A 24,020-nucleotide genomic window follows, 5' to 3' on the forward strand; every position below is an offset into this window, starting at 1 on the left:
TATCTCCCCACAGCTCTCCAGACACATGAACCACAATGGCACAGGGTCTACCAGATGTTCCCTGCCTCTGGACCTTTGCACATGCTGTACGAGACCTGAGCATGAGGATGGGCCTGACATTCCAGGAAGGGCAGCTTACCCCTTGAACTCAATCCCACACCCTTTCTCCAATTTACCAAGAGTTTTTTTTTTGTTTGTTTTTTTTAAAATATATTTTATTGAGTTTTTACAGAGAAGGAAGGAGAGAGACAGAGAGTTAGAAACATCGATGAGAGAGAAACATCGATCAGCTGCCTCCTGCACACTCCCCACTGGGGATGTGCCCGCAACCAAGGTACATGCCCTTGACCGGAATCGAACCTGGGACCCTTCAGTCCGCAGGCCGACGCTCTATCCACTGAGCCAAACCGGTTTTGGCCAAGAGTTTTAAATAGCACGGATTTCACCAGCACTCTTATAACAGACAATGCACACTGACATTCTAAATCTTACTTTAAGCTGGTTTTTAAAAGTAGCGGCACAACCCATTTTAGTGATTTTACTTTCTTTTAACAGGGCACAACCCCTGGTTGAAAGGCCACATGAGGCTGTAAATTTGTGGAGCTAGGGCTGCATACATCTTCCTCGGGACACAGTAGGCTGTCGCTGGCTCTCCCAAAAGCTCCTGGGCCTCTCCCACCTGCATAGCTGAAGGCTGCCCCACTCCACAGCCCTGCCAGCACCTGACATCAGCCAGAACTGAAGTCAGAGGATCCAATTACTGTGAAATCTCTCCATGTAGCCGTAGCTGGCAGAATAACAGCTGCCAAGGATGTCTACCTCTGAATCCCCACAACATGTGGCAATGCTCCCTTCTGGGGCAACAGACACTTTGCAGATGGGATTAAGTGAGGGATCTTGAGATGGAAGGAGTATCCTGAATTATCAGGTGGGCTCTGTCATCACAAGGGTCCTTATAAGAGGAAGGCAGGAGGGTCAGAGGAGATGTGATCATGGAAGTAGAGATCAGAATGACGGGCTATGAAGATGGAGGAAGGGGCCATAAGGCAAGGGGTGCAGGTTCCTCTAGAACAGTGATGGCAAACCTTTTGAGTTCGGCGTGTCAGCATTTTGAAAAATCCTAACTTAACTCTGGTGCCGTGTCACATATAGAAATTTGTTGATATTTGCAACCATAGTAAAACAAAGACTTATATTTTTGATATTTATTTTATATATTTAAATGCCATTTAACAAAGAAAATCAACCAAAAAAATGAGTTCGCCTGTCACCTCTGACACGCGTGTCATAGGTTCGCCATCACTGCTCTAGGACAAGCATGTCAAACTCGTGGACAATGAATATTTTTGTGGCTCAGCCAATGTAATGGTATGTAAGAAATATTTTAATAAAAATTTTGTAACTTAATTTTTATAAGATCCTGTTATACATAATTATTAATAGCGAACTACAACATTCACTAATGACTGGTTACTATAATCATGATGCAGTCCTTTCCCTTACAGCAGGCGCACCATTTCTCTCCACTAATACTAACAGCTTATATTTTAGCAGCCAATTGCCACGTCATTAGTCTTGGACTGACTTGTTTGGTGTGCACGCAACAGGAAATATTTCACTTTCAGAGAACAAGAAAACTAGGTTTATTTGCGTTACGCTTATTAATTTGTGCAGTTATGCAGTGTCTGGTAAGTTAATATTCAAGAAAAAATATTAAATTTTATTTAAATGTTCTATTATTTTATGTTAACGATTACTCATTTATTTCAGCCCTTTGTATTCAGCACGTCTCTATTGAAATAAACTTACGCTTCTATGAAAATTGAAGCTTTTGTTTTTTTCGCAGCTCACATACACTTACACCTTGTTTATTGGCCCGTGTTAGCCTTTGTGTTTGACATGCTTGCTCCAGAAGCTAGAAATGACAAAGAACTGAGCTCCCCTAGAGCCTCCAGAAGGAACCAGCCTTGACCACACCTTGATCTTGGCCCCGTGAGACCATGTCAGACTTCCAGCCTCCAGAACTGTGAGATAATAAATGTGTGTGTTTAAGTCACTAAGTCTGTGGCCATCTATCAGCGCAGCAAAGGAGACTAATGCTACAAGCGACAATGTGTCTTTTCTTGACCACAGAGTAGGTGAGGGGTCTTTTCATTGTCACTGACCACACAGACCTCTGCTATGAGCTGCCAGCCCCTATCCCTCATCCGTGTCTCAATGGGATCAGGTGTCTCCCCCGTCACTTATAACTGTCTCTTAGCATGCTGTCTCCCTTCCTGGACATAGGCTGCCCCTACCAACACATGGTCTAAAAGGCAGAGAAGCCACTTGTGGTTCTCAGCTGGACAGACCCCAATCTGCTGCTGCCCATGGCTGCTGGGCCACCCAGACTGTGGGTTCATACTTTGGGGGCCAAAAGCACCAACCCCCAAGCCAGAAGGCTAGAAGCTCTAGGGCTGAGGTCAAGGCCCAGTCCTCAGGCCACAGGTTGAGGCAAGGCCTCTATCCACCCTGACCTATGTCTACAAGGAACCAAGTCCAGGCTCAGCCACGTCCACTGCTCCTCTGAAGGCTCCCCTGCAGGCTCTGGGATGCAGAGGCCTGGCCTCAGACTGAGCCACAGACTTGCTTGACACAAGGCAGCCAGGGGGGAGGGATCAGAGGACTCCTATGTGCGAACTGCATAGAGTGACTTACTTCCCAAATGGGGAGTGACTTTACAGTAGAGAAACCTGGCAATCACAATTCAGTCAGGGGATCAAGGTCAACATTAACAGTAATAAGTCAAAGTGACATATGACCCTTGACATGATAGGATGAAAAGGGCCCTTCACCTCTGGGGTCTTCCTCTCAGAACACATCACCTAGTCTAACCATGAGAAAAACACCAAACAAACCCCGATTTAGAAACTTCCCACAAAATCCTTGACCAATCCTCCTCAAAACTGCCGAAGTCACCAAAAACAAGAAAAATCTAAAAAGCTGTCACAGCTGAGAGGAGTCTAAAGACATGTGATAACTAAATGTCATGTGAGATGCTGAATGGTATCCTGGGACAGAGAAAAGACATTAGGGAAAACTGAGGAAATCTGAATATAGTATGAACTTTAATTAATAAGAATATATTTATTAATTTTGACAAATATACCAGCCTAATATAACATGTTCATTAATAAGGAAACGAAGGGGAGGTTGTTTATGAGAACTCTATCTGCTTAATTTCTCTATAAAATCTAAACTGTTTAAAAAATAAAGTCAAAGTAATTTTCAAAAAGAAAAACAAATCCAAAAGGCCCAAGCAGCCTGGGTCTCATGCCTCCTGCTGCCCAGGCTGGCCCAGCCTAGCTGCTGACCTCGCTGTGGGTCCTGGGAAATCTGGGGCGCTAAGAATAGAACTCAAGAGGGAGTCCGGTTGCAGCAGGTAAAAGCCAAGGCATCAAACACCAATGCCCCTAAAAAAGCGCAGTCTGGCCATTTCTCCTTTAAAAAGGCGCAGTCTGACTACCAGATGACGTTGTTATTCTGATGTGCCCGCCCGAGCCCGCAGATGCTGACGAAAGCAGCAGGCACAGTGGCTTACTTCTCCACCCCCTCTGCAAAGGGCAGGCAGTGGGGCCGGAAAGGAAAAAAAGCAGAAACCAAAGAGCTGGCGATACCTAAACACTGAGGCACCAGGAACTGCCATTGACTAGTGGCGTCGCTGGGACTCCACAGCTTGGCCACACACCCTAGGAAGACGTATCTGGGTCCCCAGCTCTCGACTGCCCAAGGCTGACCCTTAGGGTGGGTCCAGGGGCTGAATCTACACCATGCCACACTACCCATTCCTGCCCTAGAGCTAGCTAGGCCTGAGGTCCAAGAGGCAGAAAGCTGACTGAGCATCCCATGGACCAGAGAAGGGAGCCATCACCTGTACACTCGGCTGACCTAGGAGGGCTCAGCTCCCTAATCTGCCTATAAGCCCATAAGCCCCAAGTGGCCCCCAAAAGGAGCAGGTGTATCCCGCTGCCTACTGAATCCTGGAGGTTCTCTGTGCCTCTCAGTGCAGGGAAGCTACTCAAAGCCTCAGAACAACCCACAACTTGAACACTCTATTGTCCGATCAGTATGAACTCATGGGTTTTTTAAAAAATATGTATCTACAGATAGATGGACACAGATATAAATACAGAGGGGCACAGAATCACAGGTTGATATTCACATCTCCAAGCTTTGTCAACTGACAGGCCTGGGAAGCTATGACACGCCCAGCACTGAGAGTGTACTCAGTGGCCAGACGACAGTTTTTAATACCATTCTCCAACACAGGGAACATAGGCTCCTTGGAGAAGCGGTCCACCTGAGCATCTCGTGGGGGCAGGGAGGAAGGAAGCCCACACTAGAGGAGAAGGACATGAAGGAAGGACTTGGGAGCCAAACAGGAAGGAGAAGGGGCGCCCTACGACCAAAGCAAGGATCAGTCGGGCAACATGATAAATAGTGATTGTGCTGGATTATAACCTGCAGATAAAATAAATATGCAAAGGTCTTTATTGGTATAAAATTTGAAAGGGGGAAGCCCTCTTCTACAAAAGAACTCTAATTCATAAATGGAGAAGGACTGAGGGTGATGCATGTCTCCATGAGAAGGCCAGAGTATACTGTTGCATGTAATTAATTGTTCTTGATCTGAAATCCACAGGCAGAAGTTTGAAGAGAAACAGGGTGTTGCATTGTCTCAAAATCCCAAAGGGAAAAAGTAACCTTCTAGTGCAGACTCCTGGATGGCACCACCTTACCCAAGGGATCAAAACTGACACCCCCAGTGATGGGACATTGATACGCTGCATGGAGAAGTACAAATACATAACCTCCATCTGATCATGGGAAACACTGGGCAAAGCTGAGGGACATTCTACAAAAGTGTCAAGGTTGTGACAGAAAAGGAAAGACTGAGAAATGGTCGCAGCCCAGAAAAGCCTGAGGAGACATGATGACTAGATGTGACGTGGCATCCCGGATGGGGTCCTGGAGCAGAAAAGGGACATGAGTGAGACAACTGGTAAAGTCCTAATAAAATCCCTGGTTTGGTAAATACTATTCCTCCATGTTTTTGGCTTATTTATGTTGTGCCATTCTTCTGTGGTTAAAAGCGAACATTCAGGAAGGGGCTGAGAGGTACACAGGAACTCTATGTACTGTCTTTGTAACATTTCAATAAGTCTAAAATTATTTCAAAATAAAAATTCAAAAAAATAAAAATAAAAAACCTCTACCTCTGTCCTCTGAAGCTCACTGCACAGCAGGTTTCAGCCGGAAGAGGAGAGTCTGGCTGTAAAAAAATCCAAACTGATAAGAAAAAGCAAGCTGACACCACACTACAATCCAGTTTCAGGGCCCATTAAAGGCCCAACCTGCTGAACCCAAGTTTCAGATCCTTCCTGTTAGAACTGAAAAACTGACATTTTTCATCCGCCTTTGCTTACTGGGCATAGAGCCTCTTATTTTCAAATATCTCACCAAATCCTCCATGCCCATGAAAATGAAGGATTTGCAGAAGATGTGAAGGCTCAGTTAGGGAAGTGGCGGGCACCCCGGGTTGTCTGGATCCCAATTAAGAAGGCTCTAGTCTTGCCGAAACCGGTTTGGCTCAGTGGATAGAGCGTCGGCCTGCGGACTGAAAGGTCCCGGGTTCGATTCCGGTCAAGGGCATGTACCTGGGTTGCGGGCACATCCCCAGTAGGAGATGTGCAGGAGGCAGCTGATCGATGTTTCTCTCTCATCGATGTTCCTAACTCTCTATCCCTCTCCCTTCCTCTCTGTAAAAAATCAATAAAATATATATATAAAAAAAAAAAAAAGAAGGCTCTAGTCTCCTTACATGGAACTCTAAGGACCACATCACATCATTTTTCTTTAATGTCCACCCCCGGCCTAGACATCACTCAGGTTGGCAAAACTACAGTAATCAAGACAGTGTGGTACTGGCATAAAGATGGACACAGCACTCAATGGAAGAAGAGTTGACAGTCCAGAAATAAACTTGCACATTTAAAGTCAGTTAATTTTCAATGAGGTTGTCAAGACCATTCAATGGGGGAAAGAACAGTCTTTCAATAGTTGCACGGGACATCCACATACAAAAGAATGAAGCTGGACTCCTACTCACACTGCAGGCAAAAAATTAACGCAAATGGATCAGAGATCGAAATGTAAGAGCTAAAATTATAAAACTCTTAGAAGAAAACAAATGAATGAACCTTTGTGACCTTGGATTAGGCTATGGCTTCTAGACGTACAACAAAAGCACAAGTAGAAGAAAAAAATAGATTGGACTTAGATCTTCAAAGAACTTAATCAAGAAAGTGAAGACAACCCACAGAATGGGTGAAGATATTTGCAAATCTTATATCTCATAAGGGAATTGTATTGAAAATATATAAAGAACTTTTACAGTTCAACAACAAAAAGACAAATAACCTAATTTACAAACGCGTAAAGAATTTGAATGGACATTTCCCCCAAGATATACAAACACAGGAGAAGAAACTCAACATAACAGCAATGGAGCAAGGGGGAAGAATAGAGGCTAAAACCCCAAAGAGAGTGGTGGCAGGGCACATGTAGAGCCTTATAAATAGTTTTGACGATTACACTTCTCAAGGTATGGCCTCTGTTCTCTCAAGCTTTCTCCCTAGAAGTCATGGTGGGCCGGGGAGATGAGCAAAGGCCGCAGATGCCTGGTCCCAGCGAGCTGTGTGATCTAGAACAGGTTCCTAACCTCTGAGCCTCAGGTTTTATATCTGTAAAGAAGGGACCACATGAATGCCCTGCTCCTGGAGTTGCGGAGGGTTAAATAAGGTAACAGGCAGAACGCACTTAAAGGAGAACCTAGCACAGTGTAAACCCTCAATACATAGCAGCTGTTATGGGCTTTGTCATTTAATAGGCTCACAAAGGCAAAGAAAGCAAATCTGATGACACACTGGGTGAGATGCCCTCATCAATCCATGCTCCCAGTGTCCACAAAAGGCCTCTATGAAGGACAACCTGGCAACTTTCTTTTTAAATGCCCACTCCCTAAAAATAACCCCCTAAAAAATGCCCACCCCTCCTAACCATCCGATCTTGGGCCTTTATGCTCCAGACATGCTGCACCTGGCAACAGAGTGGGGGCTCACTGAACAGACCTCCAAGAGAGCACTGGGACCAGGGAAGGTTCCAGCTGGATCTTGTGAACTGTAAGACATCTGGAAGCAATCTGCCAAGTTCTGTGATACGCACGGCACACACTTAGCATGCTGAAAAGAACATGTATGCACATGTCTTTCTAGAGGGTGACCGCTTCCAGGGGGCTGGGGGACTACAGATCATGGAGAGAGGGAGATAACAATGGCATCTTGAAGCACTGGTACTTGCGATAACTGGCTAGGTAGCCATTTGGGAAAATATAAAGTCGGGTCCATACCTCCCACCATTTGCAACAATGAACTCTGAAAGGATGAGGAATCTACATGGAAAGAATGCAACCATATGGGTGGGTACTGGAAGAAAACATGGTAAATCCCTCTTCAAGCTCAGCTTTCTAACTAGTACTCAAAATCCAGAGCAATAAATGAAAAAAATCACTATATCAACATTTAAAAACTGTAAAGGGGAAAAAAGACATCATAAAAAAAGTCAAAATGCAACTGAAAAACTGATAGAAAACATTTGCAATACAGATCACAAAGGGCTCATCTCCCTAACATATATTGAAATTTTAAAGGTTTGGGGGGAAAGGTCCAAAATCCAATTGAAAAATGGGTGAAAAGCATGAACTAACAATTCACAGAACAGATACAAAAACAGCCTTTAACATATTAAACAATGCTCAGCCTCACTCATAATTTCAGAAATGCTAATTAAAACTACACAGATCCCATTAGTCACCTCTCAGATGGGCTAATATTTTTAAAATAGAATAGAATAGGCTGTGGGACCAGACCCTCTCATCCCATGGTGCTGGTGGGAGTAAACCAATAGCACCTTCTGGAATGAAACTTGGCAGAAGCTAACAAAATACATTTGCTTTTATCTTTTGACCTAGCATTCCCATTTCTAGAAACCCACCCATCACAATGCTCTTCCAACAGTACAAAAATATCTATATACAAGGGAATTCACTGCAGCACCGCCTGCACCTGCAAGATACTGGAAATGACCGAAATGCCCATGCAAGGGAGAGGCTGCACTAACTGTGCTATGACCCACAGTGGACACCATGCAGCTGCGCAGGACAGCAAGGACATCTCCACAGCCAGATGCAGCTGTTTCCAGTGAAAAGAGCAAAGCATAGAAATATCCCCACAACCCCACTTTTCATGTGAGAAAGGTGGGGGCATAAGAAAAGACATGTCTGCTCTTTTGAGCAGCTGGAAAAGGATAAATCAGACACCGGGTGAAACTAGGGAGGGGTGAGGATGATGACATATCTCTGTAGTCTTGACTTGGAACCATGCTAATGTCCCACATACTGAATGAATGAATGAATGAATGAGAATGCATAAATGAAATCAACAAGAATTGGAGGGGAAATCCTACCACAAAATGCGAACAGAAACAAATAAACCAAACTGTATTTCAAGTAAATAATATAACCATAGTAGAGAGGGAAAAGAAAGAACTAATCCGCGTGACTTTTAAACACAGTTTTGGAACTAGATGTATTGGAAATAAAGATAAAACAAATATTGACTGCTGGTCTGAAGGCTTATTTTACTGTAGGTGACAGGACAGGTTCGCACTGACTGAGAAGGGAGTTACAAAAACGGAAAGGGGAAGCCAGCAAGGAGCCTGCATGTGGGACTAGAACTGGAGGCACTGGTGTGAACTCATGGGCAGGAGAGTGTGTATGTAGAAAACTAGAAGCAGAAATGGATGTGGATGCCGTGTGGGTGGGTGTGTGTGGTGTGTGTCTGACACATGTATACAGATATATATACAGAAGGTAATGTATGCACGTAGGTATTTATTCACACCTCTATTTCCCAGCTCCGGCTAATAAGAGGGCTTAGATGTAAAGACACCCCATTGGCAATGAGCACACTGAGCACCCAGATCTTGGTTTCAAAACAACGTAGTCCACAAAAGAACCAGGGCTCACCCTAGCCGGTTTGGCTCAGTGGATAGAGAGTCAGCCTGCGGACTGAAGGGTCCCAGGTTCGATTCTGGTCAAGGGCACATGCCTGGGTTGTTGGCTCAATCCCCAGTAGGGGGCATGCAGGAGGCAGCCAATCAATGATTCTCATCACTGATGTTTTTTGTTGTGCGCTCTCTCTCTCTCTCTCTCTCTCTCTCTCTCTCTCTCTCTCTCTTCTCCCTTCCTCTCTGAAATCAATAAAAACATACTTAAAAATAATAATAATAAAATAGTAATAAAAAAGAACTAGGGCTCCTTACAGAAGTGGCCAATCCCTGAGCTGGGCAGAGAGATAGGCCTGGAACATTTCACTGTGCCTAAAAGGACGTGCCCAGGGAATGGTGGCGGGGGGGGGGGGGGGGGCGGGGGGGTGACAAAAGGACACATGGAGCCAGCAAGGGCTCTCCCTCTGGACAAACCTGGGACCACTGGAGCAACATAAGGAGAGCAACGGATTATAACCTACTAAGTCAGGTAAGAATCCAAGAGCCCACAGTGATATAAACAAACAAATGGGGAAAAGAGAGAGCTGTTCCTTACAGTAAAAGCCAACCAATGAATGCAGAATGATGGAATTAGACTATTTGGCAAGAATCAGCAATGGCTGCTAAAACAAGCAGGGAGTGTTGGAAGAGTAACAGGGTATTGACATAGTCTCAGAATATCTCTCCACAAGAAACACATTAAACACAAATGATAAAATAATAACTTTATGGTACAGAACCTGGCAGAAACCAAGTGATCGAGGCTGACAAGACCAGAAATGAGACAAACTGACACAAGGGGCTTCCAGATATGATGTACCAAGAAGATCACTTCTGGGACATTCCTGCCAACTGCGTAACCTGAACCAGTCGTGAGGAATCATCAGACAAACCCACATTGGGGGACATCCTACAGAATAAGTGGCCTGTATTCTTCAAAACATCAGTCATGAACTCTAAAGACAGACTCTAAACAGTTCCAGATGAAAAGAAACATGACAACTGAATGCAATGTGTGATCCTGGATTCTCTTTCGAGAATTTGGAGAATTCACTTCCTGATTTTGATAATTTGATAAGAGAATACCTTGTTTGGAAGAAGTAAACACTGAAGTATTTAGAAAAAGGGGTATCTACCTGGAAGAGTTTGAAAACATTCACACAGAGAGAATGAGGAAGACAAAGGGAATAAAAGAAGACGCAGTAAAATGAGAATGGGGTGAAAGGTATCAGGGAATTCTTAATATTATTCTTGCAAACTTTTCTGTAAATGTGAAACTATGTCTCCAAATTTTTTTCTTAAAACAAAAAAAGCACTTGGGTTGGAAAAATGAAAAGGAAGTGCTTGGCAGAAGGCCAGGGAGCCCAGGCGAGATGCAGGTCTGGCTGCCAGCGCTTGCTTTGAAATACCATGGACAAGGAGAACAGGGCCTGCCAGCCCACCTTCGTCTTTACTAGGCTCTCAACAGGGTCAAGGCAGCAGCATGGGCAAAGGCCACCTGTCCCCCGGCCCACAGCCCCAGGCAAGGGGCTGGAGCCTCACAGCAACAGAAAGGATGCCAGCATCCTGAGGGCTGAGGGGAACAAGCAAACTCCCCACCCAGCCAGAAGGCCACCCTGGCAGACACTCAACATACTACCACTCCATTCTTTTTTTTAATCCTCACCCAAGAACATGTTTTTTATTCATTTTTAAAGAGTGAAGAAGGGGAAAGAGAGAGGGAGAGGGAAAAAGAGAAACATCGATGTGAGAGAGAAAAGTCAACGTAAGAGAGAAACATTGATCAGTTGCCTCCTCCTGTATGCGCCCCAACTGGGGATCAAACCTGAAACTTTTTTTTTTATTATTATTCTCACCTGAGGATATTTTTCCATTGTTTTTTCAGAGAGAGTGGAAGGGACAGAGGGAGAGACAGAGACAGACAGAGAAACCTCGATGTGACAGAGAAACATTGATGTGAAAAACAGGGGGCTGGGGAAGCAGAGAGGAACCCAAAACCCAATTATGTGCCCTTGACTGGGAATCAAACCCCCAACCTTTTGGTGCATGGGACACCATTCTAACCAAGGAGCCACACGGGCCAGGGCTGAACCCGCAATCTTTTGGTGCACAGGATGATGCTCCAACCAACTGAGCCACCCAGCAGTGCTACCAGTTCATTCTTTACACATATGTATAGGTCTTAGATGTTCTATAATTAAACATTTAAAACGATAATCACCCCGCCAGTGTGGCTCAGTGGTTGAGCATTGACCTATGAACCAGGAGGTCACAGTTCGATTCCCAGTCAGGCTTGACTCCCAGTAGGGGGCGTGAGGAGTCAGCTGATCAATGATTCATCATTGATGTTTTTATCTCTTTCCCTCTCCCTTCCTCTCTAAAATCAATTAAAATATATTTTTAAAATAAAACCACAATCATTAACAAAGTAATCTTTGTTTCTCCACAAATATGCCTTGTAATTTTGTGGCGATCTATGTAGGCTCTGGGTAAGGATGGAAGACACACATGTACACAAGTGATATGCCAGGAGAGGATCCTGCTCCTCACTCACGGCCCTGTTGATCCTGGACAGGTTTACTAACCCCCCTGAACATCACCCTTCTTGTAGAGTTTGCTCTGGGCCTTCCCTCGGAGCTATGCTGGGATCAGAGATGACCAGTAAAGATGAAAAGGCCAGTGATGGGGGCACAGTTCACCCACATGCAGGCATGGCTCTAAGCACCTGACATATCTGATCAGCCCCAAAACCCTCAGAAATAGGTACTGTTTATCACAGCCCATTTCACAGATGGGGAAACTGAGGCACACATGGTGAAGTGACTCACCTGAGACCACACAGCCAGCAACAGGGGAGCCCAGCTCTCAATATGTATCCTAACCACTAGCCTTGCCAGCCCATGCCAACTAGCAGCGAGACACATGGAAAACACAAAGCTCTGTCCCCATTTTGTGCTTCTAGATTGCAGATCTTCATACAATCTATCAAAGTGCAGAGAAAAACACAGACAATCCTATCTAATAATAGACAAACATGGTAATTGACCATACCTTCGCTATGCCTCCCATTGGCTAATCAGCACGATATGCAAATTAACCACCAACAAAGATGGAGGCTAATTTGCATACTGCAGGCAGGGGAGACAGCGCAGCTGGCAGCACGAGCTGCCATCCCGGGCCGCAGGCCGGCCCCAGAAGCCACCCAGAAGCCGGTGATGGGGGGAGATGGGGTCCCCTGTACAGGCCTGACACCTCTGGCGGAGGCATCAGGCCTGGGCAAGGGGCCGATCCGGCGATCGAAGGATGATGGAGGTCGACACCTCTGGCCAAGGCATCAGGCGTAGGCGATGGGCCAATCTGGCAATGGGAGGGAGATGGGAGTCCCCTGCCCAGGCCTGATGCCTGGGCCAGAGGCATCAGGCCTGGGCGGGGGGCAGGGCCGGCAATCGGAGGGGCCTGGGGGTCCCCTGCCCAGGCCTGACGCCTCTGGCTGAGGCATCAGGCCTGGGCAAGAGGCCGATCCGGTGATCGAAGGGTGATGGGGGTCAACGCCTCTGGCCGAGGCGTCAGGCCTGGGCGAGGGCGAAGCTGGCGATGGGAGGGAGATGAGGGTCCCCTGCCCAGGCCTGAAGCCTGGGCCAGAGGTGTCAGGTCTGGGGTGGGGGGGAGCCCAGCCGGCGATTGGTGTGAACTACAGAGGAAACACCTTTTCTGACCACTCATTGGTTAAGCTCCCTGTATGCCACTGGTAATATTCTTAGTAACTTGGGTAATAAGAATCCAAAAAGGTGATCTAGGGTTTTTCACCACACTCCTAGTGAAAAAAACGAAGGTCCGCTGCTGGAGGGCTAAGAAATGTCATATCCTGCCCTAGCCGGTTTGGCTCAGTGGATAATGCCTTGGCCTGCCGATGGCAGGGTCTGAGTTCCATTCTGACCAAGGTCATGTACCTAGGTTGCAGGCTCCTCCCTGGCCGGGGCCCAGGTCAGGGCTCATGCAGGAAGCAACCAATCAAAGTGTTCCTCTCACTTTGATGTGTCTCTCTGTCTTTCCCTTTCTCTTCCACATTCTCTAAAAATCAATGGAAATATATCCTCAGGTGAGGATAAAAAAAAACAATAAGGAAATTATTATTATATGAAAGACACATCTTGAAAATGCCTAAAGAAAGTTATCATTTTTTCATGGTGAAGGGACTGGAGTCCGTGTTGATGAAAAAACCTTGCTGGCTGTGGTGACTGGCAGTGACTGCAGCAGTGGGGTGATGGGGCTGGTGCCTTCCCCTGAACAGCCCGGTCACCTCCCACAAAGGGAGGCCAGACTGCGGCTTAGGCCCTATCCCCAAGGGGAGCAGGAAGCAGGCCTAAGCCGTCACTAGGACATCCCCTGAGGGCTCCCAGTATGTGAGAGGGGGCAGGCTGGTCTGAGAGACAACCCCCTCCCCGCCAGTGCACGAATTTCGTGCACTAGGCCCCTAGTGCTTTTATAATCTTGGGAGGGAAAGACCTCTCTAGGCAGGTCACAAGACCAGGAAGTTTACAGGAAAAGACAAAATTGGCAATAAACTTTAAAATATTTGACGTAATAACACATCCAAAATAAAACTGAAAGATAAATGAGAAACTGAGAAAAAAAAATGTGTAACACAAAAGGGTGCTAATAGCTCTAATATAGAAGGGTTATTATAAAACACTGGTTCTCAACCAGAGGTGAGTCTGTCCCCTAGGGGACACTGGGTGATGTCTGAGGACATCTATCATCACGACTGGAGGTGGGAAGGAGCTCCTGGTGGTGAGGGGGTGGAAGCCAGGGATGCTGCTCAACACCCCCCAGAGCCCAAGATGGCCCCCAACAGAATGATCCAAGTCAAAGATATCAATAGTACTGAGCTGAGAAACCTGTTATAAGTCAAGAAAAATAAACAAACACCGCAATATAACAAGTGGGCAACGGCTATAAAATGGCAATTCAAAAAAGCGGTGACTAGGAGATAATAGATTAAAAGAAAGGACAAAGCTGAGGCTGTCACTGGTGTGATGAAAGCCTCCAGCTGTCACAGGAAGGTCAATCCAGACCACCTTTCTGGGGACTGCTGAGCAACATGGTCAAAATAATAAAGTGTCCGTGCTCTGAGCTACCACACTCACAGATCACCTCAAGGAGATAGCAGCAAGGATGCTCGCGGAAGCACTGTTTAAAAAGGAAAATATAGCCGAAACCGGTTTGGCTCAGTGGATAGAGCGTTGGCCTGCGGACTCAAGGGTCCCAGGTTCGATTCCGGTCAAGGGCATGTACCTGGGTTGCGGGCACATCCCCAGTAGGAGGTGTGCAGGAGGCAGCTGATCGATGTTTCTCTCTCATCGATGTTTCTAACTCTCTATATCTCTCCCTTCCTCTCTGTAAAAAATCAATAAAATATATTTTAAAATAAATAAATAAATAAATAAAAAGGAAAATATATAAGTAATCAGGAAATGGGCAAGGAAATCATACACGCTCACATGAAAGCAAAGGAGTATGCAGTCAATGAACTAGAAAGACCTCGCCTGGCACAGAGATGACCATAGAGCCTTCGGGATCTGGGGAAATTTGTAATCCGCGTAAACTTGTCTTTACTGACAATGCTTATGTATCACTTTTATAAAAACGAGTACTTAGAGCTCACCTCTAGAGCTATGCCTGGGACCCAGAGGTCCCATCCCTCCAGCAGCTCACTGGCTGGTCCATCTGAGTAGACAGAAGTGGATCTCAGGGGAAAGAGACAATGTGTCCTGAAATTAACTATCACTAAAACGATTGTGGCACCCACTCCCTACCTAAATTCATACTTAAAATACCAAGCCAAATTGGAACCCTCACATACTGCCAGTGGAATTATAAAAATGGTGCAGCCACTTTGGAAAACAATTTGGCAGTTTCTTAAAGCATTAAACATGGAGTTTCCATCTGATCCAGCAATTCCACTCCTATGTATCTACCCAAAAGAAATGAAAACATATATTCACACAAGAGCTCATACATGGATGTCCATATTATCCATTGTATGCATTATTTGTAATGGCCAAAAAGTGGAAACAACGGAATAGTACATTTTAAAACAGTGAATTATATAACATGTGAATTATGTTTAACAAAGCTGTTATTTAAAAAAAATACCAAATCAGAAAATAAATGCACAAAAGCTCCCCAAAGTTCTGATCAAGATTTTGATGGTACTCCCTAGCCAGTTTGGCTCATTGGATAGAGCATCCACTAAAGAGTCCCGGGTTTGATACTGTTCAAGGGCACACACCTTGGTTGCAGGCTTGATCCCAGCGTGCTGGAGAGACAATTCATGTGTCTCTCTCCCATCAATGTCTCTCCCCTTCCCTTCCACTTTCTCTAAAAATCAATGGAATAATATCCTAAGGTGACATTATAAAAAAAAATATTTTTTTAAGAAAAAAAAAAAAGATTTTGATGGTAGTTGAAGATTCAACTAAGCATAGCCAGAACACCATGGCTGCCCACGTTGTTGGTGCCAAGCAGCACCTGCTCCATTTGCACCTGGTTCTCCACCTGCCCAGCACCATCCTGACCACCGCCGTCAGGCTGCCCACCTAGGCTCCAACAGGAGTCAAGTCAACAATCCAGTCAGAACCACTGCCTTGCTGGCCTTCCATTGACTGATCTCGAAGACAAGTACCAGGCACTCCTTAAAGCCCAAAGACTTGCCTCCAAGTGGATGTGACACACTGACCTAGATTTGGAATCCTGTGGCAGGATCTGGGCCACCAACAAGTCAGCTTTGATGGGACAAGGGAGAAGAGGCCAGAACCACAAAGGGCAATTACAGTAGGGGCCTTCCCAAGCCTGGTCCTGATATGACAGAGCCTCACAAGTAGTTTTGATTATTACAGGTCCTAAGAGGGCTTTTGAATGTTCACTTCACCGAATGTGAACAAAAGGGCACCATTCAGGCAAGTGGACACATCAGCATCCTTGAAAAACCCAAAACTTAAGTCACTGAATTAATCAAGTGAGCTTAATCCTGATTAAGCACTGTTCAATGGAATCAGCAGAGTTATGTCAAATAATACTGGGAACCAGAAGTAGATTCTGATAAAATGTACATGATAAGGCCTAGAGAAACCACTAAGAATATACTTCCAAAAACAGAGTGAAAAAATCATTAAGGCATTAAAATGTTACAGTAGAAAATATTCACTTAATGCAAAGGAAAGCATTAAAGGAGGAAGGAAGGGGAGGAAAATTACAGTAGGGGCCTTCCCAAGCCTGGTCCTGATATGGCAGAGCCTTACAAGAGAAGGGGAGGAAAAAGACATGGGACAGAAAGCAAAAAGAAAGATGACAGACATAAATCAATTGGAGCAATAATGACATTAAACGTGAATGAATTAAACAATCCAATCAAATGACAGAGCTTGCCAGACTGGAGAAAAAACAAAAAAATGATCCAATGATGACATGCTGTCCATAGGAGACACTGTGTTTTGTGTTTTTTTAAAGAATAGTTTATTGATTTTTAGAGAGAGAGGAAGAAAGAGGGAGAGAAACATCAGCTGCCTCCTGCACATTCCCTACACGGGATGGAGCCCCCAACCCATGCATGTGCCCTTGACCAGGAATCTAACAACCTCCTGGTACATGGGTCAACACCCAACCAACTGAGCCATATCGGCCAGGGTTTTATTAATTATTATTATTATTATTATTATTATTTTAATCCTCACCTGAGGATATGTTTTATTGATTTTTAGAGAGAAAACGAGAGAGAAACCTTGACATGAGAAAGAAACATTAATCGATTGCCTCCCATATGCACCCCAACCAGGGATCGAACTTGTTACCTAGATATGTGCCCTGAGATTCAAGCCAGCAACCTTTTGGTGTACAGGACAGTGCTCTAATCAACTGAGCCACTATAGAAGAAACTCTTTAGATTGAAAGATATAAATAGGCTAGGGAAAAAAAGAATGAAAAAAGGTATAACATGCAAACAGCAAACATAAGACTCCCGAGCCATTGGGGGTGTAGTATAGTTTTGTCTTCTGCGCAGGGAGGCTGGTAAAGTCGGCTAGCTGTAAGAATGCCACTGAAACTTGTACATGGAGGCAGGGATGACAGCACCCATGCAGAGCACTTATGAACATACACTGCCCTGTTTGCTGCTTGCCATCATCTGGCAAGGAAAGCAAGTAAGAACGCAAGGCCCAAAGAGCCTGTGTTGTTCGCCCCAAGTTAGTGGCAGTGACAGGGTTTGGAAGCTTGTGTCCCATTATGAGCTATGACTCCATACCTCAAACCCAGTGCAGCTTCAGTCTGAGACCCAGGAGCCCCCTTGGAGGGCACAGAGATGCTGGTCTCCCACCCACACCCCGAAAGTCCCCTGGTCTTCCTGAGCTTCTGGACTGCTGGGGGTTCCTATACCTAGGGGGTGCTTCTTTTCCAAGGAAGACTTTACCAAGTCCCACAGCCCTTAATGCTTCCCCGTCTGCCTCACCCACACCTCAAGGGACAAAATCAGCATTTAGGGGATCAATCAGAGTTCAATAGGCTTTCTCCAAGCCAGTCACGTCACTGTAGGGCTGCTCCAAGGCAAAGAGCTAAGGGTTCTGGCAGTTTCCTGAGACACCCACTCTTGCCAGGTCTCCTCCACAGCCCCAAGTTCATCACTGAGCCCAGCCCAGGCGCAGTGCCAAACCACCGACGCTACAGGCAGAAAGGGAGTGTGGGGCTCAATCAGGCATACTCGCCTCTCACCTGTGCAGTGCATAGTGGGTCATGGTCACTGGCAACACCTGCTCCCTCACCCTTGCCCGATCCTGACTCCATTGAGGTCCCAGCCCTCTGGGTGCCCAGACTATGTGACAGGACCCCCTGCCTATTGGTCACAGGGCTATATCACCAGCCCCACATGGGAGTTCTTGCCTCCCCAATAACCACATCAGCCTCTCAGAGCAAGAAAAATATCCTGTCACCCCCAAACCGACAGCTGGACCCCAGGAGCACACAGAGGGACCCACACAAATTCCATATTGACTGAACACACACATCAGAAGCTCATCAGGGACTACTTACTGGTGGTCTGTATTGTTTTGGTTTTGCTTTGCTGAAACTGCTGATTTTTATACAGTGAAGATAAATTATTTTTATAATGAAGATCCCTCTAGGAGTCTTGTTAGGCCCTAAGACAACCTGTGGGTCGCAACCCCTTTGGCGGTCGAATGACCCTTTCACAGGGGTCGCCTAAGACCATCCTGCATATCAGGTATTTACATTACGATTCATAACAGTAGCAACATTACAGTTATGAAGTAGCAACGAAAATAATTTTATGGTTGGGTCACAACATGAGGAACTGTATTTAAAGGGCCAGAAGGTTGAGAACCACTGAGTTAGGGGAACAGCCACTACGACTTGGCCGATAACATTTTCAGGACTTCTTTTGGCTAAAGTCCAAATGAATGAATCCAAGATACCTGTGGCTGCAGGGAACAGGGGCTAGGTTGGAAACAGCACCTCCAGGTATCTGGTCTCATGGTGGCCACACCTAGGACACCTGAGCCCAAGCAGAGACAGCCGAAGAACACGAAACCTAACCCAAACCTGTCACTGCCAGGAGTCAGTCTGCAAAGCCACCGTCCCACCCCAGCCCTCACATGGGCCTGAGGCACAGTTCACCACCGTTCACCCCAGGACCACAGTGCTCTGGGCTGGTGGATCCATGTCAAACCCCAGGTTCACTGGAGGAAACAACCTGAAGAGGTGTTCAGAACAGGCAGGACTTTGAGCTCCAGCCTGGCTGCCTCCAGTCCAGCCTCCCCCAGGAATACCACCCAGCTTCCTGGTCCATAAAACCCTGTTCAACCCTTCTATCTGCCCCATAAAATACTGGTAAAGACGCTTCAGAAGAAGAAAAACCAAGTTTTTTTTTTCCTTTTCTCCACATCCTTGCCAACACTTGTTTGTTAATTTATTTTATTTATTTACTGTTTTATTTTTAACTTTTTTATTGATTAAGGTACAGTGGGGCCTTGACTTACGAGTTTAATTCGTTCTGTGACAGAGCTTGTAACTCAAATTACTCGTATGTCAAATTAAAAAGTGAACGAGTGAGACACGTGATGCTGGGCTGATGTTGTGGCGTTCACTGTGACGTTCGCTGCGCCAACTAGCGGCGGGGTATCTGAAGCTGGCTCGTAACCCAAATTTTAGCTCGCAACTCAAAGCAAAAAATCGGCCAAGAGACGGCTCATATCTCGAAAAACTCGTTAGTCGGGACACTCGTAAGTCAAGGCCCCACTGTATTATATATGTGTCCTTATCACCCCATTGCCCCCCCTGCTTATACCCCCACTCCTGGTGTCTGTGTCCATTGGTTAGGCTTATATGCATGCATACAAGTCCTTTGGCTAAAACCAACTTATTTTCAAGGTGGCTTCTAATAACCTCAATTGTTCCCTAACTTCCTTCCCAGTACAAATATGGAACAGCAGCACCAAAACCTATGGGCTGTCCTGGAATGGAAAATGATTTTAGAAGGTTTTACTGCAACATCTTGATTCACAGTCAAGGAAAGAACAGAAGCCCAGAGAAAACTCATTATTGTAATCTACTGAATGAAGCCTATCCCTGGCCAAGGGTGCTTGAAATCAGAACATTCTCTGTGGGGGCCATCCTGGGTACTGTGAGGGGTAGAGCAGCATCCCTGACACCCATCCACTCGATGCCAGCAGCACCCCGCCCCCCCCCCCCTTGTGACAACCACAGATATCCCCAGACAAGGCACAGTGTCCCCTGGCTGCAGAATCACTCCTAGGATGGGAATTATTTTACTAAGGGATTTTCATGTAGTAACTCAGTTAATCTCACCCACGCTTGAAGCAAAAACCTCCCCTATCATCCCCATTTTAGGATTAAGGATAAAAACTCAGCAGAGGCAGCATCTGAACCCAGGCAGGCTCAGGGCATGAGTACCAGCCTCTAGCTGCCAATCCCACTCAGCCATTCGACCTCAAGACCTCAGGCCATTTAAAAATCATCTGCAGCTGTGGATGTTATTTCCAAACTACGCTGTACACAACTCTTTCTCCTGGGTTTTCCTATGGCCAAAGCACCATTCCAAGTTCTTCCGATTCCTCCATGGAAATATCTCGAGTCCCAAGTTCACAGTCCCCAGCATGTCCAGCATACATGCCACAAATGCACTGCCATTGGTTCGGCCTTCAGAACCCTCAGGCCTTGCTGCCAGGACAAGGTTTCAAGTTCCTGTCAAAGATGAGAGGCTGTGTGCAAGGGTCCATGGGAAGGATTGGGCCACAGCCATGGCTGCTCAACCCTCTGAGGGCTGGCCATCAAGCCCAACATCCTGGAGTAAGCGGCAGGCTGGCTTGGCCAGAGTCTCAAGGGAAGGGCTTTCAGCTTGTTCCCACTTCCCCACAGCATCTCAATCACAGGCCCTCCAGGGGTCAGTCCCCGATCTCCCCAAGGTCAGCTGTGCTGTCCAGGCAAACCCACAGCCTCCTTCTCCTCCAAGCTTCATTCCCACCACCTCCATGAAAGCCTCAGGGCCTCCCTGTCCCCACCTCAGCTGCCCTCCACCACAGTGGGTCTCACCCCCTCACTCCTCACATGGCTGTCGCTGGTTTGTGCTGGGTCTGCCTCGCCTCTCCAGTTACAGGCTACCAGATCCAGAAACTCTGATGGCAAGGGGCCAGCCTCCACTGAATACCAGGCACCCCCATTTACAACATCCCTGACCAACCACAGCACTCAGCTCATCCAGAGACTAGTCTTCCCAAAGACCAGCCTGTGAGGCCTAGTGCAGCAGCACTGAATGTGAAAAGCACCAGGACATCAAGTGTGAAATAGACACAGGCTGTCAGAATGGGAAATACACCCAGATGTCAAGTTTAAAATACAATATTACATGAAACAGTAATAATTTGGATATTTGGGTTCACTTAAATACACTATTCAAGTTAAAGTCGCCTGTTTCTTTTTACCTTTTCGTGTGGCTACTAGAAAATTTTAAATTATGCATGGGGCTGCCTTATGTCGTTAGTGGCAGCGCTGCCTCCGCCATCACTTTATATCTGTGCTGTATTTCCTCCCAAGGCTTTTGCTGGTTCAGCTCTCACTTTAGATCTTTGGTCATCTGGAGTTAGTGTTTGTATACAGCAGGAGGGAGGGGCCCAAGTCTGACATTTGACACTTAGTGTTCGTGTGCATCCCCCATGGCATCGTCCTAGTGCCATAAGCAACGCCCTAGCACTCAGGACACCCAGGTTATCTGTATCCTCTGCCAGGGGGACTGCCAAGTCACACACACACATACCTCGTCCCCACAGGGGAGACACCAGCAAAAGCAAGTGGGCCAAATCACCAGGCACGGTGATGGCACAAGCCTTGGAGGGAAGGATGCCAAGGCAAGAGCCAAGTCCACCTACAGGACTACTCAGTGGGGCTTGTAAGGGCCACAGAGAAGCTTAAAGCTTGGCAGCTGCTGCCTTCTAAGAGATAACTCACAATCCTGTTAGGGCCAAGACCAGACAGACCAGGAAAGAGAATTGGCCAGGGGCTGCAGAGGCCCAGGGGCTGCACTAAGAGGTCCTTCAGGGGACATGCCAGTGGCCTAGGCACAGCCCAACCCAGGTGGACCCTGCCCGGCTTGGGCTGGAGGAAAGGAAGGCAGAGAGGTGAGGACTCACCACTGAATACTGGAGTTCATGGCCTAAGTGTGCAAAGGACAGCCTGGCAGCTTCCTGCAGGTGGTGAGCTGGGCACTGCACCTGACATGCCAGGCTTCCCTCCTCCTGGAAGCCCAACCCCAACCTAGAACCCACACACCACAGGCCAGGCCTCCCTTATTCTTACCTTCTTCTGCTGACCCCTCCCAGCCTCAGCCTCCAAAACGTAACCCCACAAAGGCTTCCCGTGCTGCCTCTGCACAGGAGATCCGCTGGGTGAGCAGTAAGCACACTCCAGCCCTAGAATTTTCGAACTCTGAGACAGGGGGAAAGAAGGGGCAGAAAGGAGGAGGAACTACCCAAATGTCCATCAACAGATAGTGGATCAACACAATATGTCCATCCAAACATTGGAATATTACTCGGCTATAAAAAGGAGCGATGCACTGACACCTGCTACAATGTGGATGAACCTTGAAAACAGTGAAAGGAGCCAGGCCCAAAGACCACATAGTATGTATTCCATTTATGTGAAATGTGAACAGGCAAATCCACAGAGAAAGAAAGTGGGTTAGTGGTTGCCAGGGGCTGAGGGAAGTGGGGAGTGATAGTTTAATAGGGATGGGGTTCCTTTTGGACTGATGAAAAGGTTCTGGAATTAGACGGTGGTGATGGTAGCACAACTCTGTAAATATTCTAAAAGCCACTGAATTGTCCACTTTAAAATGGTGCATTTTATGGTATGTAAGTATCTCAATCAAAATATTTTTTTATAAGAAGACAGGGCGGAGCATTTTAAGAGGGGCTGTTGTTCTAGAAAATTCAGGGTCTGGTCAGTATACCAGAGCCAATCATTGGGCAGCTATCACATAGCTCTCCCCAATGACTGGAATGACTTTGGTCCTGCTTCATCAACCATACTCTATGCTCCCTGAGGGCAGATCTGCCACCTCTCGCTCATCTTAACCCCTCAGTGCCTGACACTGGGGGGCCCCCAGAGGCACCCAAGAAACAAATGGGCCTCGCCCAGCTTCCTTTGCCTCCTCTATGCTCTTCCACATGGGTGTCCCAGGCCACAGCCCCCAGTGTCCCCTCCAAATGCCTCTCTTTCTCTGCCCACCAGCTCACCATTACCCAAGATGACAAGACTCAGCTCACAAGGCAACTCTTCAGTTGCCTTCCTGGTCACACCTGAGCCACAAGCACCGCCCAAGCCATGCTTCCACAGGTTTGGTTTCCATCTATCTTCGAAATTCTGCACAACATCCCCCCAGGTCCCCACCGTTCACTCTGATCTCCCCAGTCCTGCTCCATCCATGGCCCCATGACCCTGTGGGCAGGACATGCTGTTCACCTGGCTATACGCACGCAGGCTCAACAACTGTCACACTCAACTAGATAAATGCAGACACCCTCAGCCAGACCCAGGGCTTGGGGGATATGTCCCATGGCTATGTGTCCACCACAAAGCCCCAGTCCAACCAGAATCACAAAAACAAGCCACTTGTCCCCAAGACCATGCATGAGAGGCCTTCTTCCATTCTCAGTTGTATATCTTCGCCTTGAGGTTGGTGGATGACATGGCTTCAGAGTTTGCAGAGGGCACATGACATGACCGAAGACACGTTGCCCAAGGTCCCTGAACCTGACCACACCCACTTGCTATAGCTCTATCAGTGGCTAATGAGCTCTGTCCATCAGTCCATCCATCCGGCCGCCCCTCCTTCCTTCCATGGGGCCTGGTGAGAGGAGCCAGTTCCTCAATGAACAACACTGCTCATCAGTCTTTAGCTCAGATAGGGGCTCCGCTTTGCCTTTGGTGCAAGAAGGACAAAAAGTGGCCCGAGTGGCCAAGACCATTCTCTGGCTTCCACCTGCTGTAGCCCAGGAAGGCCGTGAAACGAGATGCCTTCTCTTCCAAAAAGGTGTCAGAAAACTAGCTTTCTCTACCGACTCCCTACTCTTTCCCAGGGGGAAGGAGTTGGAATCTATACTAATAAAAGCCTATGTGGTCATCACGCCCTCACACCATGAACCCTCACGCCTCAACGATCACCAGGAGGCTGCACACACAGCGAGCACACACGTGCGGGTGGGTGGGGGCTTGATGGTGCGTGCCCGGTGCGAAGGCAGGTCACACCGCTCTGGCCTACCTCTTTGGGGCAATCCATCAAGGAGCCCCGG

The 24,020-nt window shown here is 46.9% G+C and overlaps 1 protein-coding gene across 2 annotated transcripts in view; it reads right to left on the reverse strand.

Moving 5' to 3' along the window:
• KDM4B (lysine demethylase 4B) overlaps positions 1-24,020 on the reverse strand; it is a 254,493-nt gene that overhangs the window by 223,269 nt on the left and 7,204 nt on the right. The window lies entirely within an intron of this gene.

The sequence above is a fragment of the Myotis nattereri genome (genome assembly GCF_964212035.1).
Source record: "Myotis nattereri genome assembly, chromosome: 5".
NCBI classification, from domain to species: domain Eukaryota; kingdom Metazoa; phylum Chordata; class Mammalia; order Chiroptera; family Vespertilionidae; genus Myotis; species Myotis nattereri.